Here is an 18,022-nt window from a genome sequence, read left to right as displayed (position 1 = left end):
AACTGAATAAAAAATGAAGCAGAAAAAGCAACAGCAAGGGATCTTGGTAATTGTTAGTGTACATGACATGAGACATTTTAATGAAGATTTATATAAAAATCCATTGGGATGAAAAAGAGTGCTTTTTAAAAAAAAATATATATATATAAAACTGGTGCTGTCAAGATGCCTCAGTTACTAAAAACAACTCCCACTGCCAAGCCTGATGACCCAAGCTTTACACCCGAGCCCACATCACGGAGGGAGAGAACTCATCCTTGAAGGTTGTCTTCTGACTGTCAATGTGTGTCACATGAAAGTGGCCCTGGACTCTCTGAGGCCTTTGCAGAAAGTCCGTGGGGACGACAGGATGTTCAAGACTCCGTACAGTGAACTACTCTTCATTATGCACTCACTCTCATGAATATAGCCTAGTAGAGGTTTCTGGAGATTTTCACTTGTAACCTCACAATTTAATATCAGTTGAAGCAGACAGAATTCAGCTGCCTGCTCTAAATCAGACATTTGGAGCTCTGCAAAAATGTAAACTGAAAGCATTGCTTATTTTAACATGTAATATGTTCATTATTATCATTTTGAAATAAATTACGTAAAATTTCTAAATCCTCATTTAAGCTGTCTAATATGGGGAGATTGATCACTGTAATTATTCCTATTCTGGTAAGTGTTTAACAGTTGGCCCTTTATGGGGAGTGGGAGAAAGCTGATGTATGGAGTCCGCTGACTGCACTGTGCGAGTTCACCCATTATGTCTTCAGGATGTTGCTAAACCTGAATTGGGAGTTAGTTCTAGCTACCTCCCCTGAACATGATTCACAAAATCAAACTTCTTTGGGGGACCTCAATAATTTCTAAACCTGTGAAGAAGCCTTGTTACCAAACGCTTATGAAGTGTGTGTGGTATGGGCAGACCCTCTTTAATCACAGCTCTCAGGAGGGAGGCAGAGACAGGAAGATCTCTGTGAGTTCTAGACCAACAGTGTCTACATAATGAGACCCTGTCCAAACAAACAAACAAACAAACAAACAAACCAAAAACACAAAATGAAACATCAAAAACCAATTAAAGCAAACAACACCAACAACAAAACAACCAACTCCCAAGCCCCAGCTGTCTTAGTTTGCCTTCTATTGTTATGATGAAACATCTCGATGACAAGCAACTTGGGCAGGAAAGTGTTTATTTGGCTTGTGCAGCACCATCATGGTTCCTCACTGAGAGAAGTCAGGCCAAGAACTCAAGCAGGAACCCAGGGGCAGGAACTGAAGCAGAAACCATGGAAAAATGCTGCTTACTGGCTTATTCTTCAAGGCCTGCTCATGCTGCTTTCTTATACACACCAGGCCCACTTGCCAACCCCACAATGGGATAGGCCCTCCCACATCAATCGGTAATAATATTTTTTTTAAAAGTGCCCTACAGACTTTTCTAAAGGCCCATCTGATGAAAACTATTTCTGATAGAGGTTTCCCTTTTCTCAGTTACCTGGAGCTTGTGTCACGTTCACAAAAACCTAACCAGTGTGTCAACTAACCAACCAGTGCAATTGAACCCAGTCAACCCAGCCGTGCTTGGAAACTTCTAGTGTATAGTATAGTCACTTTTTTTTGTTTGTTTGTTTTAAAATGAAACTACTTAGAAAAATTCTGAGAAGAAATAGCAGTTAACCCAATAGTGGGAAACAAACAAACAAACAAAACATACGAACAACAAGAAGAAACCAAAGCAAAGTAAAACTAAACTTTGGTTTTCTTCTAAAGAGTATTGTGGGCTGAATTGTTATAAAAAGGATGAAAGTCAAATAGAAAATGGAAAAGAAATGTATTTCAACCTGTTGTTTGGAGAGGCTTGGGCTTTGCTTTTCCAGTAGATACTTGAGCTTGTTTGAGGAATAAGGTTTCTTTCAGTCCCACCACTGTTAATGTTCTCACCCATTCTGGCTATTCATTCCTCATACATGAGATTACCATAAGGATGATGAGCTTTTATCCATCACAAGACAGCGGTCCCAGACGAGCCCCCATCTGCTTGCCTCTGTCCTTCCCAGGGCCTTTTATATTTCACATCTAGTTAATCTTTAGCTCTCTTCTCAAGGTCTCCTGTGACACCCACTGAGTCAGACTTCTTTTTAATGTCTCCCGAAGAGGTGGTTGTATGGGGGCGGGGCACAGGGTGGCCCTCTACAGTGGCCAGTGGCAGCAAAGCTAAGTAATCCTTACTCCTAGTGCTCCTGCAGGCTGGGCCGGGGCCTCATAAAAGAAAACGCAGGGGCTCATCCATTCACACTACAAATGCAACATGAGGACCAGCCTACGTGTAGCAAACAACTGGACATTCTGATGCAGCATACAGAAGTAGAACATGCCCCTGTCTTAAGGCACCAAATTCCCAGGGATGACAGTGACTTGGTTCTTCCTCCCTGCCACACGTACTGGTGCACCAGGAGATTCAGGCCGCCTGGGGCTCCCTCCCAACCTGTCTGCCTTGTCAGGTGTGGGAGGTAGCAGAAGACTTGCCTCAGGACACAGGATAAATCAGCATTCATACATCTGAGTCCTGGAATGAACAGACTTATGGATCCAACCCACGTGAAAGTACTTTGCAAAGGGCGGATGCTCTGAGTTAAGGAGAAGTTGTGCTCTGAGGCTGAAAGGCTGAAATAGTGAGATGAGCAAAGCATCTGCGCAGCGTAGCAAACTGACCTTTGCTGTGGCAGAGACCCATAGCTGTGGGAAAAAATGGCCGCAGCTTTAAATATCATATTTTTGAATCATTTGGAGGTGAAGGGATTTAAAAAAGAGAAAACATGTCTGAGAGTGGGAGAAAAGATTTCAACTAGGCCATTGCCGTGAATATTCCTCTGTCGGGGAAAGGTCTTTGTAGCTGGAGTGAAATGGCATTTCTTAGTTAATGAGGTGAACATTTATGAAGAGTTATTATGTATATTTTTCAAAAAATAATACTATAGATCTCTCTGTAATGGAATAAATGTCTGAGTGCAATCCACCTAGCATATTGTCTGAAATAGAAGGCAAATTCTAACATAAAGCACCAATAAATAAATAGAGTCATATTTTACAAGTCGTAATAACTCACAAAGCTATAGTAAATGCTTTTCTTATTAGAGAGTCCATACAGTTACAATCAGAGCATAATAACCACTTTGCCCAGTTTCACTTCAAACAGTTCTATTTATGAAAAGAAACCCACACTATATATGTTGAAAATTAGTTCAGTTATCATTCAATACATAAAGAGGCAAGACCAGCTCATAGGAATTAAACCTGATGTTTCTGGGGTCATGAAAATCTAGAAGTCAGAAAGATGCACAATTAAAAATAAAAAAAGACGCATAGGTTCTTTTTAGAATCTTTGAAACAACTTCTAAATGACTTTAAATGACATGTATCTTTCAGTCAACAGAACTATGAACATGATATGACTTTTTGAAGTCTCGGGGTGAAATATGAGTATCTTAGAGTGGTATTTATTAAAATGGTCATCCTGGAGCCTGAACTTGTTAAAGAAACTGCCATTTCCCCAGAACCATGCACTACATATCCCCAGAAGCACTGTGTGCCCCTCCCCAGGTCGGGTCCTTGTTCTTGGATGCCTGTGGCAGGAATATTTCAACAGGATGATCTATCCTTGGCTCATGTTAAGTTCTGTAGCATTTTGGTCCTGTTTCTGCTTACTCTCAGGAAACAGCAATGGTGCAGAGGTTGGAGCCTGGAACCCACCCAAGTTTTATGTGCTGATTTCAGGGTTTATTTATTGACTTAATGGTTTCACATATGACAACACTGGTCAATGAGTTTTGATAGTAAGCAATGACAGAAAAAATATATCTTGAGAAAAATGACATTCATTTACCCTGACAGTTTCTTTGAGTCACCGTCCTTACTGAAGTCACTGAGAAGCTAATGGCACATGTGACATTTTGGTAAAAAAAAAAAACCCAATAAAGAAACAACAAAAATAAAAAACAAGACAAAAAACAAAACACCTTCATAAAGTCAGATTTTGCCTGCTTGTATCATGAGCTGAAATTTGCAATGCAATTTAAAATCAAGGATTTTCTTCTCATGTTCTTGGGTTCAGGGGTATTGAAAAAGGATAAGAAACATTGCTTTGAATCCATTACTCATCAGAACATTTGTGTCAACAATAGAAAAGCAACCATCTTTGTTCTGAAAGATAGATCTGATCCCTAACTCCTGGAGGTCAACACTCACATCATAACGTATGGCCGAGGAATCACTCATATGTACTCACAGTGCTGACAAGGTACCCCATATAACTTACATATGCATCACGGAGAGATCTACATTACTTTACGTATATCTTTTTTAATATATGTAAAACTGAGCCATTTATGAACACAGAGATTAGAGAAAGTCTTAAAGACAGCTTAAAATACTAATGTTCTCTCACGGAATTGGGATAATTTTCATATCACGAAATGTGCTAGTACAAACTGTTTCTCAGCAGAAAGAGAAGTAGAAACCTTGATTCTGCTACATCCTATTGCTCTCAGCCAGGACAAAGGGGAGGTATATTTTCATGCCCAACTGGACATTATTAATGCATTCGCATCCTTTAAAATTTTGTTTTTCCTTAACATTAGAGATCACTGAGAGACTTTTCTTGGAGTTTTTAAATATGATTTTGGGAACTGGGTTTTCTTTATCTGTTTTTGAGTCCTTGAATACATTCCATTGCTGACAATGGGGCTTCCGAGTACTTATAACTTGTCAGACAAAGGTTCTCTTTGTGGAGAGGTATTCATTGAGTGCAACAAAATATCTTGAGAATGAGGGCTCTTGAGAGTGTTAAAGATTCTCAAATATGCAACATGAACTTACAGAACACTTGCACATGAATTATAACCTTAAACACACATTTTAGTCTTCTTTGAACATTTACCTCATTATATATAAAACATTCTATTTTTATGTAGTTCTGAGACACTCGTGTGCCTTCACTTTTAAGAAACAGTCACAGAAAGCATTGTCCTAAATCACATGTGGGTAGAATGCTAATTGTAATCATTTCCACTTAAGAAATATTTCATGCTTAGCTGACAAAATTGCAGATTAGAGTTTAGTCTCTGAAGCCTCAAGAGTACTGACTCCGAGAAATGCTGCTTTTTGGGGTACCAAGTAGTCTAAGTGAAGGGGACATATTTTACTGTTTTCTAGGTTTAGAATAGGGAGCACAGAATACCGATAAGAAGGGTCCCTGTAGAATCAACACTGAGTGCCTTTCCAAATGTATTTGTGAAGGAAGAACTAGAACACAAGAGGCTGGGAGACGCTCTTGATTTCTAAGCTGAAGACAGGAAAGACCCATCCGCAGTGAGAAGGCACTGGCTGCAGAATTGGTCCCAATCTCATTTCCCCTGTGTTTCTACTCACTATGTAGTGTCATGTGAATGATCCCCCCTTCTCACATTCCAGTTTCCTGTTTGGTGAACAAGCGCTAATATCATGTAGCTGAGTGGCTGGAGTCCCAAGAGTTAAGAGGTTAATTTTAATTAAACTATTAAGACAATGAATGACCAATATTTTCCAAATAAAAAACAATTGATATTTAACAAAGTTAGAATGCATAAAAAGAGATTTAATTTTTTACAGTAGGACAGCTGCACGTGCTGCAATGGTTACAGCGCGTCTGCGGCTCCTCAGGGAAGCCTCCAAGTGAGTTTTGAGGAGGTGGACAAGTCACCTCCAAAAGGATTTTGTGGATTTGGGTTTGGCAGTGCCATTGCCTTTCCAGAGCTGAGAACTGTGGAATACTTATTTTGGTGATCTCTTGGAATCATCCTACCTACGAATATATGCATTTATACAAACACTCAAATCTTGGTGTCTCTTAGTCTCCAGCTACTCCCACAGAACATAAAATCCCTAGCAGGTTTCTTTTTTTCTTAAGTATTTATAGAAACCCCAAAGGAGGAGTTTCTTATTGACTCTTGTGTCCTTTCTATCTGCTTCTTGTGTGCTGCCCACCCCCACCAGGAGATATTAAAAATGTCTGCCTCTGAGGCTGCACTTCAGACCCAATAAATCGGAATCTTCAAAGTGGCATCAATCATATAGGTTTTCAAAAAATATTCTCTGGGTGTTTCCATGCTATAGCCTGGTTTGAGGACTGCTACCCAAAGCCCACCAGTATGTAGCCACTCTTTACCAACACACAGACATTTTTACTTTGATTACTGGCTCAAAACCTTTTTCACTTGCCAGCCAGCAGGATCCCAGTCAACCCGTATCCATGTAGAGCTCAGCATCTTCTAGTTTCTCTATGCTGTCATTCATCAGAATTACTTAAGTAGAATTTACGCTGCATCTATGCCCTAGTCTAGACTAAATAAATCAGAAGTCCTGGGCATGAGGTCTAGGTACCTGGAATTCGTGAACATTTTTCCATGTTAGCAGTTTCTAAGAGAGTTGAAATATCCCTTGTCATCAGTAAGGCATTGCCTGCCTCTGTGCTCTGGTGGTGCTCTCCCACCCACAGAACTGTAGCTAGCCCCAGCTTGTCCAGATGTCACCCCAAGCTTCCACCTACACTCATCGTGGCTTGTCACTTGCAATTCCAGGACTGTCTCATTCCTGGGGCACCTGCTAGTTCTGCTTCTGGCATCTTAAGCCTTATTTTCCTGCCTTCTTGTCTTTGCCATGTATGGTATGGTTCTTACAGAGGTGGATGCTCACAGCCAGCCATTGAACTGAGAACAGGCTCCCCAAAGGAGGAGTTAGAGAAAGTAGTTGAAGGGGTTTGCAACCTCATAAGAAGAATGCATTATCAACCAACCAGACCCCCCCAGAGCTCCCACCATCCCAATAGAACACAGGGATGGATCTATTTATGGCTCCATTCCCATATGTAGCACAGGATGGCCTTGTAGGGCATCAATGAGAGGAGAGGCCCTTGGTCCTGTCAAGGCTTGATGCCCCAGTGTAGGGGGATGTCAGGGCGGGAAGGTGGGAAGGAGTAGGTGGGGGGTGAGGGAGCACCCTCACAGAAGCAGGGGGGGTGGGGTGGGCGATAGTGGGTTTCTGAAGGGGACACCTAGAAATGGGATAACATTTAAAATGTAAGTACAAATGCAATTAGAAAAGAATAAAATAAGATTGGTTAAATAGTAAAGAACAAGAAAAAAGAAAAAGAAAAAGAAAAAAAACCCTGGTGTGTGTGTGTGTGTGTGTGTGTGTGTGTGTGTGTGTGTGTGTGTGTGTGTGTGTGTATGTATGTATGTATTAATTTTTTTGGAAATAATCCTTTTCTGTTCTTTGGACACTTGCTCAAATTATTTCTACTTTTCTTCTTTTTCTAGGGTCCTGAAAGGATTAAGTTCCAGTAGAGACATCTGCATTTCTGATGAAACTATTCTGCCTCTATTCCCATCCTAACCCTGCACCCAAAGTATTAGTCACTGTTGGCATAATACAGGTCTGCCAGCAGGTGAGAGAGCTGGGGTGGTCAAGTTCATCCTACAAGAGGATGCTGGCCCTCGGGCTATGTGATAGTCCTTTCCATTTTTAGGGATTTGCCTCTCAAGGCTCTTTCTTTAGATATTAATTTATAAATATTTGAACTTCAATTATGAATGAAATTCAGATTATTTCTCTTGGGTGTCCTAGAAGTCAGACAAATCAGCAAGCAGGTCTGAACACATTATATAGGCTATGAATGTTCTAGAGCTTTAATTGGTGTCTCCTGCCTTTAATGTAGAGAAACTCCTTAAAGCATGCCATATTTAACAATCCGGTATGTAGGAATTCCACAAACAATACATCCATTCCAGGAAGCACCCAGTAGTGATTTTAAGGGAAAGAAATGTTCCCTTAAAATCAGACTGCTTTTCTCTGGATGGGCTCAAACTTTTCATTCTTTGAATACTTAGATGAATCAAAATTCTCATATAGATCTCAACCTTGTGCTCTAAGAGCAAGACATAAAGCCCAGCTATAAATCAGCACAGAAGGGGAGAATGATGGTGTTTCCCTAAGACGGTGCTATAAATTATTAATTTATGCCAGAAATGAGTACAGGCAGTGTCGTAAAAATGAATCACTCCGAAATCAGCCTACAGACCACTATTTGAGAAGACTTGCATTAGGACATAAAACGTTAAGACACGGTTTCTCTTCCCATCCTAGGGAAGACCCCATACCTGGAGCTTCTTACTAGCTATCCAGAAACCTGCTGTGTCACAGCTCAGCAGTTGGACCCACTGCCACTTCCATTCAAAGTGCTGGCCATGAAGCCTTCCCAGCCTGCATGTTCCTAGTGGTCTGGAGATCTGCTCTATCAAGTGTCAGAGCCCCCCAGAATCATAGGCATGGCATCTTTTGCAAAGAAAGGCAAGTCAAGAGCTGAGCAAAATGTCATTTTTCTGGAAATCCAAAATAACCCTATGCAGAAGGAGTCTCTGTGACCCTGTGTTCACCAGTCTCTGTGGAAGTAAAAGTTCTGTGACCACAGAGTCTCACAGTGACAACAGGATCAACACTTTTTCTTTAGTTTTCATCAGAAGTCTGTTTCCCGCTACTTTTGAGCGTTTAATTTGACTTGGGCAAGGCACAACGTGATACAGGGAAAGACACATGTCTCAACTCATCTTGGAACAAAAAGGGAAATGCAGCCACAATGAAAAGCTCATTGCCTGGTGCTCTGTCTTGAACAGACCCTCTACCTTCTATTCTGTTCTCCCTTGAGACCAGATGGCATTTGAATTCCCTCTAACCCCAACCTTGGTGTCAAACAGCATAGGTGTTCAAGTGACTTTCCTAAAGCCAAAGTCCCTTTCAGGCATTGTATCCAGGGCTCCAGATCATAGTGTCTCTGATAGGATTGTTTTTTGGACTTTAGAGTCACGTTTCTAGAAGCAAGTCAGTCTCTTTCCTGAAGGAATGAGACAGAGGCTTCCTGTTAATTACATTCTGTAGGTCCTTCAAGGCCATCAAGGAAATGGCAGCCTGAAATTTGGCCACATTCTCAATAAACACACACTTGGGCATATGTATTCAGCCTTGATGTTTTCTGTGCTGCATCAATAAAATTTAATTAAAATGTATAGAAAAATTACAGTCATTTCCATTTATCATCCTCAAATGCTATTATGATTCTAAAGTCCTTCATACCTGTCCCTATAAGTAGAATGATAAAAGTATAAATGAGCCATTAAAGGGGGTTATGCCACTACCATCCTTAGAAATTTTAAGGTAATAATGGGTAACCATCTGTCTTAAATGTCATCAAATAGGGACCAGGACAGTTGATGGATTAAACTCTATTCAGATACATTTTCTCTCATTTTGCATGGAATCTGATATAATCATACAAGAGTATGGGTTATAAATATTTATGGGTTGCTATTTAAGCACTGTTGATGGTATTTTTTTGTTGTCTAAAGGTGAAAGGAGAGATGGATGAATGGTGAGGTGTGTGTGTGTGTGTGTGTGTGTGTGTGTGTGTGTGTGTGTGTATGTGTGAAACTTCAAAGTTTATTTTCATAGCCCTATCCAGCTCTCAGCCTCTTTGGTTTTTAAATCATGAAATTCCCAGCTATAATGGTATGTTATGTATTATCAACAAACACAGATGTGAGGTTAATAGACCAGGATAGATCATTTGGGCAGTTATACCCTGACTATAGCTTCTCCACGGGAGAAGAACATTTCCATGAAAAGAAATTCAAGGGGAAGCATGACCCCTGGTTTGTGTCTTAGGTATCTTTATCCTCCTTGTCCCTTGGGATCCAGTGCTCAGAACACAGAGAGAACTCACTGGGGTTCCAAATGGCCATCTGTGGCCCCTGTTGTTATGCCGACTGCAGAAAAAAAGCTTCTGGACTAGGGGTTCACAGACATTCTGGGCACTGAAAGTACAGTACAGTGTGTTCTTGCTTTGATGTGGGAGCCTAGCTGTCATTAGCATTTGAAAGGGTCCACTTATTAGTCAAACTACTAAATGTCCTTTGTACAATATAATGAGTTTCATTGAAAGGAATCACCAGCTCAGCTACAGAGAAATTTAAACACTTTGCCATCATTTATAAATTCAGCCCTCCTAGGATAATATTTTAAAGGTACCCTGAATGAAGAGGAGAAGAAAAGTGGTAGGAATCCTGACAAAAGAAATGTAATTAGAGTCAAAAATAAAGGCAATTCTATGCTTTCTGTAGATATCTTTGATCTTCTCAGAAGTCAGGAAAGCACGGGCATTGTTGCTCCCTCCCTCAACTGTCTCAGAACAGGTAACTGGCACGAATCCTGACTGCTTTTGTTAACGCATTGGAGGGGGGAAAATGCACAAAACCATAATCCAAGACCACTGTAATGCAAATCAATAAGGCAGAGAGAGACACGCTGCAGGAGACACAGTAAGTAAAAGAACTGAACTTGATCCTTCTTTCCATGCCTCTGGATTACCCTAGACATTAGCCTTATGCAGCCACCTCATTAAATTTAAATTAATGCATGCTACCAGAATTAAAGAAATCATTAATTAGCACATATTGTTCCTCCTTTCTAATTTTTATCTTGGAATGTTCATGGTCATAATCCCGTTATTCATTAATTTACTTATTAATTCAGTAAGGTTTTATTGAGCACCTAAGCCCAAGGCAAAAGCCAAATAATGAATTTCCATAAACCTTTCTTACAGGCCAACCATCCTAAGAGATGAAGAGTCTGGAGTCTCCAAAGGCTGAAGTAAATTTAAATAGTATTTGGATGAGTGGCTTATTATAAGAGCGTGCTGTGTTAAGATCAATAACCACATTGCTCATAACTAACCCTTAAAACTTTCCTCGATAATGTCATCAATCTGATTCTTATCTTCCACGAGTCTAAAGGTCTTAGCAGTCATCAGTCTAATTGGATAGTGTTGTCCAGAACAGTCCAGTGAGAACTACAAGGTCCCTGAGTTTACTTTCTCATTTTATCTCTCTCCCACATGCCTCTTTCCTGTTCTCTCATCTATGTGTACTCCAGCAGTCAGACACACCCTCTCCTTATTTTGCTGAAAGCTTGTGGCTCCTACATATCGCGTTGGCTCCTTTGTCTTAGTGACTTCTGTGTTATGCTTTTAATTACTTAATTCTCTTTGCTTCTATGCCATGTATATATCTATATAATCTTCTGATTACCATTAGAACCAAACTTCAACTCCCCAAGTTCTAAATTAGCTTCTCAGGATCATCTTGTCTTGAGTAAGCAATTTAGTCCTCTCACTCCTAGAATATAGGCCTCCCTCTGTGTTAATTGATGCTAATATAGGGCAGATCCACCATATATGGACCTATCCTATATTAGTAACTCCTAAGGGGAATCACTGCCTTGTTTGCCTTTGTTTCCCAGGTTTCTATCTTGTCTGTCATGCTTAGTACATGTTCAGAACATGCTCAAAATGAAAACACTGAAAAGTCTTTTTGTTCAAGTCCGAGATCCTGGGCGCCCTCAGTGTGAGGTTTATGCTGTCTGCCGTCAGCTGCAGACACCAGCAGGCTTTGGGAAAGCCTTTGCAACCACTTGCTTTGGTTCAAGCTCAGAAATTTTTTTCACAAAGAACCATCCAATTCTCAGGATGAAGTTTTTCTTCCCAGTGGGAACTAATGATGTTATTTTGGATTGCCTCAATCATGAATTCAATTTGGCAGCTTCAGCCCTTCATCCCACCTCCATGCCTTGTCACAATAAGCAAGTTGTCCCACCTTGACTGAAGTTTAAAAGAAGAACCAAGTGTGTGTGTGTACCTTATGCTCAGTGGTCCACAGAATAGTATGCTAGAAACATGTTTGACAACACATTCAGTTTAATGACTCATTTTAAAGTGAAAAAACTTAAGGTCACATAGGTCAAGTGTCCAGGGTCCTGCAGCAGACCCTACTTGGTGACCTCTAATCCAACATCCTTTTGACTATCATCTTGCTTCTCTCATATTCCAGATCCTTTGTTTGAATTTTCCTGCAAAGTCATGCATAGCACATTCAATTTAGCTCCCATTGTCTCTTTTTATTGGAAATTTAAATTTGGATTTGCATTGCTGCTTTCCCATTCAATGGCAATAAACACTAAAAATATCATCTGGGGTAGGGGAGTGGGAATGAAATAAGCATCTGGAAAGAATGCTCTAATGAAGGTGCCATTGTTTGCCCATAAACACTTGACAAGGAATCTGCCTTTCTGAAAGCAAACACGTGAAAAAATGTGCGTCCAACCCAACTACATTCTGATTAAGATGGGAAAATGCACTCAAAGTGGTGGATTTTCAAATACAATAGAGGAAATTTAAGAAAAAAATAATGTCTGAATCAGTTCAAAGTATGATAAAGCTAGCCAAATGTGATAGTTTAACAAGAGGGCCCCCAACCCTATACGAGCATATATTTGACTTCCTGGTCTCCAAGGAGTGGGGCTGATCGAAAGGTTTAGAAAGATTACTAGATGTGGCCTTTTTGAGTAGGTGTGAACTTGTTGGAGGAAGTGTGGTGGGCTTTGAGGTTTCAAAAGCCCATGCCAGGCCCAGTGTATCTCTCTCTCTCTCTGCCTATAGATCAGGATGTAGCGTTCAGCTACTGCTCCAGCACCCACCTGCTTGCCACCATGCTTCCCTGCAATGACAAGAAAAACCTCGGAAACTGTGAGCCAACCCTAATTAAAAGTTTCTTCTTACAAGATTTGCCTTTGTCATGGCAACTCTTCACAGTAATGGAACAATAACTAGGACACCAAGCGTATGTCCACTTATCTATGCCAATCATGTAAGCCTGTTGAACAAGTGATGTTAACTGTTACCCTTCTACCTACTAGTGACAAGCATTAAATAAGAGGTCAAATCATTGGAACCACAGCATCAGAAAGCCTGAGGCTGAAGTTTGCCTCTGAGAAGATACGGCAAACCCTCTGATTAGTCATCTCTTTTCCACATCACTCACCAAGGACTGCTAATTCCCCTCTTTGACCACTATAGCCAGCTACTCAATCCATTTTGTTGGTCCCCTTTGCAGTGGAATTCCTTTGAAAGCCTTGTCTATACACCATTAGGCTTACCTTTCTTTCCTTGTCTGTCTTAGACCTGTTTTGATTGGGTTTGACCGTACCATTCTGCCAGCCTACGGTATCACCGTTTCTATTTTCCTTGACATTTCATCACTATTGGAAGAACTCACTACATTCCTTAATGATCTCGTGTCTCCCTTTAATTTCTAGGAGAGGATACTGTCCCAGCCTCTCTTTTTCCTACTGACCATGACAACAAACTTGAGACAATTAATTTTTTTAAGTGAGAGAATTTGCTTTAGCTCATAGCTTTGAAGGTGTAGCTAAGGATTGATTGGTTTTGTTGTACTAGTCCTGTGGTAGAGCAACACATCAAAGAGTTGTGTAATGGAGTAAAACCATTCACCCATGGTCAGGAAGCAAAGGAGAAATAAGAGGAGACCTGGGGTTTCATAGTCCTCTTCAAGGGCATATCCCTAGTGACCTAAGACTTGCCCCAATCTCTCAATGTCAGCTACATGCTGTTGACTTCCAACATTGCACACTTGGCCTAGAGGATTCTTCTGGATGGTAAGGACTATACAATGTCCAGCTGGTGATACTACAACTCCATTTCACGACCTAATACACAGCCCAAGTGAGAGAGTCAGCACAGGTGCCTGAGTGTCCTTTAGTCACACAGCCTTCCCTGACTAATGAATGACACCTCTGCTACTGAGTCAGGTGTACCTACACAGCTGTAGGAGCCTCTGTTTCTCTAATCTCTTCAGATGCTCTCTTAGTCCTTGTTACTGTCAGATGCTCTTCAATTCCCTCTCTTCCAGCCATGTTTGTCCTTTTGCTCTTGTTATCAGCTGTTCTCAATTTCTAAAGACTTCTACTCCAAATATTAATATGGTTCCCATTTCCATCCCCTTAAAGTATCTTTTTTGACAAGGACTTGTCTGGCTAACCTATTGAAAAATTACAAACTCCAATCTCCTATCTCCACTTCTTGTTCTTCTACTGACTTCATGACTATTGTAAATATATAATCTAGTGTCATTTATCTTGACTACTGTAAAGCTTGTCTACGAAAGGATCCTTTTAGTCTATTATATTACTTGTACCTTGAGTGGTGCCTGGTTTAAAAGGCTCTCTAAAATGTTAGTTAATGAATAAAGGTAATTAGTGATAGTCAAAGGAGCTATCTCTTAGGTAGAAAGGTATATGCAAAGTAAATGAGTACTTTGGATGTGTTAATGAATAGTAATTTCTTAGCTGCATACGTATCTGGTAGAAATGGTGGAAACTAAGTGGGAACTATGAGAAAGGATCTAGAAATTCTAGTAAAAATGAACGGCTTGGAATTACAAGGTTTTGCAAGTGAGCCTCCATCAAGGAAAAGCTAATTGATGGAAAAACCTGGCTTGGGGAGGATTGTGGAGGGAAGAAGGGCAGAGTCAGGCTGGGATTCTTGTGAGTAGCCCCATACAGGTTTTCTTGGGGGCTGCTATGAGTGGGTGTTCACCTCGAATATCCCTACTAGCTTGTTGAGTTTAGGACCAGAGGCAAGGTTCACAAGACTTGTTCGCCTGCTAAACAGTTTCACACATCATGCCCAGTGGGGGAAGGAATTGCTGTCCTGTTCACAAGCTCCTTAATAAAGTGTATCACAACTGATTCTGTGACTCGTTACCATGGCCGTAGCATGGGGTCACTATGTTCCTTGGTGCCTAAGACATGGAAAGGCTGGGTGGTTTTTCATGCCACAGGCTTAAGAAAGAAAATAATGCACTTAACATGTAAAGGACAGTCATCTTACAAAACACATTTTGAAACTGAAAATGTAATTCTTGAAAAGGCATTTTAATTCTCAAACAATATATAACTTTCAAAAGCCTTTATTTTCAGATATAGCTATTTGATTAACTGGGATAGACAAAGTTGATGGTAAAACTCCTTTAAAATTGCATCACCTTTAAATTTTATAACACAACGTTGATTTATGCAGATTCCCCTCAAGGCTTCCCTTGTTAACTTTGTACTTTCCCATTACATGGTCCTGGAGAGAAAGGCAAAGAGGTTCGACACCTGCTCGACCTGTTGGCATTATGGACACAGTATGGGAAGGGATACTGTGTCCTCTAGCCATGCAATGTCACATTATATTTCCCAAAGCATCCTCAGGTTCAGTGGGGATGTGATAGCCACATCTGTAACCCATACCACAGGGATTCTGTACAACTTATAGTGAGTCTCCAGCTCACATGTGGAATTGGAACATCTCTTGCTACCTTGAGCAGACGTGGATGAGTACATATGCTTTCATATTTTCTCATATACATATATATACTTAGTTATGCATGCATATATAGATATGCATGTATGCATATTTATTGGAGGAAAGTGAATTAGAAATAATAGATACTGATCAAAGAAAAGAAGAGAGCCAGGAGAAGACAGTGGAAAAGAATCAGTGTTTATTAAGCCCCTGCTTTGTCTAGGTGGAAGCCAGTGAGGGAGCGAGGGTCGGAAGTGTGCGGTTATCTGGATATTAAGGAGTAAGCTTGTAGAAACCTCTTTTTGTAGGAGGGAGAGTGCTGTGAGTTGAACTGGGAGCCTGTCAGTGAGTGCTCCTCATGACATTTGGAGGCAGAACAGAAGGCTGTAGGGCACTGATTTTGGCTTTGTCTCCCCTAGGTGCTGGTCTGCTGTCTCACCCTCAGACGAGTTATCTTTGAAGTGCTGCTGAGCGGTCTAGATAGCGTGACTTAAAAGTGCAAGTCCCTAAACAGGATTCAGCCTCCCGGAATACAAATGCTGAGAGAACCAGAAAAAGCTCAGGAAAAAAAAACAGCCCAAGACATTTCCCTTAAAGCCCTGAAGAATGCTACCAGTCTTTACAATTTAAAACATCCTGGAATTGGAGGTTTCTGGGTATTAGTATCAGGATTTTGGCTTATTTATTTCTGTTTTACTTGAGGGCTGTCGAGAGGTGAGAAATTGTGTTTTATGATGTTTCTAAAGCATCTACCTGAAGTGAAGGGAGAGCGGGGGAAGGGTAGCCTTGCAGAATCCCTGTCTCAGAGGATACAATGAAGACAAGCTGAGATTGAGATGTGACAGACAGAGCTGAAAACCAGTCTCAGCCACTGCAGAGTCCCCCCTAAGCCTGCAGGAACTCGTGGCCAGTTTGAGATTTTGCTTGGATGTTGTTTTATTCTCCCTGTGCCCATTGTCCAGCATCACATGAGACGTCTCTGGCTTCTCTGCCTGCCTTTGTGTTTTGGATAGATCTCATGACTGAGTCCAGTTCCTCATCATGTCCTATAGCCACAGTCCTGGCCATTTAGTACTGCAACGCTTACTCACTGCATGTTGGTCAGTTACTTCCTGTGTTGTACTGAGCTATATAAAGCGATTCGGAAAGGTGGTACAAGCTTGGGATTGAAATGGACTTGTTTCAGTACTCACAGAATGACAGGCATGTGGCACTCGAAAGGGGGCCTTGGTGAAGTGAATACTGGAACACACACCCTAACAAATCCACAAACATGCAAACAAGCTCTTTCCATGTAAAGACCACCAAGCCTGCCAATCAAAATGGTGGACACTTAGAGATATGCAAATCAAATGCTTCCTGCTGGATGTTATTTGCACGGCCAGATTATGTTGTTGTTGCCACTAAATATTAAAGCTAACTTGTCTAAGTACTTTTTCCTCACATCTACCAGAATGAGCATCCTAAAACGAAGCACCAATTATCCTAAAATTAGTCTGTTTAAATACTTTAATAATCCCTTTTTGAGCAGAGTTATGCATCCATCCCCCAGATTTATGTGTTGCAGTTCTAATCCTTAGCGCTCCAGAAATTGTCCCTAGGAATTAGGGTCACCGTAGATGTAATTAGTTCAAATGATGTTGTGTCAGAGTAGGTTAGGCCTAAGCCAATATGATTGATGTTCTTATCAAAAGAAGAAATTTAGCGATAGGCTGGCACCTGGGAAAACCACGTGAACAAGGTACCCATCAGAATGATCTGTCATCCAAGGAACAATAGCAAAGATTGCCAGAAAACCACCAGAAATGGAGAGAGAGAGAGAGAGAGAGAGAGAGAGAGAGAGAGAGAGAGAGAAAGAGAGAGAGAAAGAGAGAGAGAAAGAGAGAGAGAAAGAGAGAGAGAGAATGAGAGAGAATGAGAGAGAATGAGAGAGAGAATGAGAGAGAATGAGAGAGAGAGAATGAGAGAGAATGAGAGAGAGAATGAGAGAGAGAATGAGAGAGAATGAGAGAGAGAGAATGAGAGAGAGAGAATGAGAGAGAGAGAGAGAGAGAGAGAACATATTTTCCCCTATAAAGAGCTAATCACACCAACACTGTTGTCCCCATTTTCTGGACTGCATAGCTTTGTGGCAATGATTCCTGCTGGTAATTCTAATCCAGTGGTTCTCAACCTGTGGGTCTGAGCCCATATCAGATATCTTGCTGTTCAGATATTTACATAATGATTCATAAGAGTAGCAAAATTGCAGTTATGAAGTACTAAGAAAATAACCTTATGGTTGGTGGTCACCAAAACATAAGGAACTGCATTAAAGGGTCTCAACATTGGGAGTGTTGAGAACCACTGCTTTCTACTAGTTTAAGGATGAAGTTCAACTCCCTTCCTAAAGCACATATGAGTGATCTTTCTTAGCCTGAGGCTGCCTGTATTGTTTCATTCCTCACATGACCCAGCTTCTCCCTACTTGTGCGTTCACTATAAATCCATCTACAGAGCATCAGTGAATTCTCTAAGGGACTTTGACTGTGACAATTCCTTGGTATCACATACCCCTTTAAATACTCTTCTTCCCTTACTACATCTGACTTGGTATCTCTTTACTTTTGTTTCCTTGTTCCAGATTGGGCATTGTCTCTGGAAACTTCTGGTTGACTTCCCCAGCCCCCACTATGGAAGAAGACCTCATAGGATGATCCCCAAATGCTCCTGAGATTTGTTTGTCCCAGATATCTGGTACACTGT

At 40.9% G+C, this 18,022-nt stretch overlaps 1 protein-coding gene across 2 annotated transcripts in view; it reads right to left on the bottom strand.

Moving 5' to 3' along the window:
- Positions 1 to 18,022, bottom strand: part of Slc9a9 (solute carrier family 9 member A9) — a 560,109-nt gene that overhangs the window by 254,249 nt on the left and 287,838 nt on the right.

Source organism: Rattus norvegicus, chromosome 8 (assembly GCF_021556685.1).
Source record: "Rattus norvegicus strain SHRSP/BbbUtx chromosome 8, alternate assembly SHRSP_T2T, whole genome shotgun sequence".
Taxonomy (NCBI): domain Eukaryota; kingdom Metazoa; phylum Chordata; class Mammalia; order Rodentia; family Muridae; genus Rattus; species Rattus norvegicus.
The sequence above is the reverse complement of the archived record's forward strand: the minus strand, read 5'-3'. Positions and strand labels throughout refer to the sequence as shown.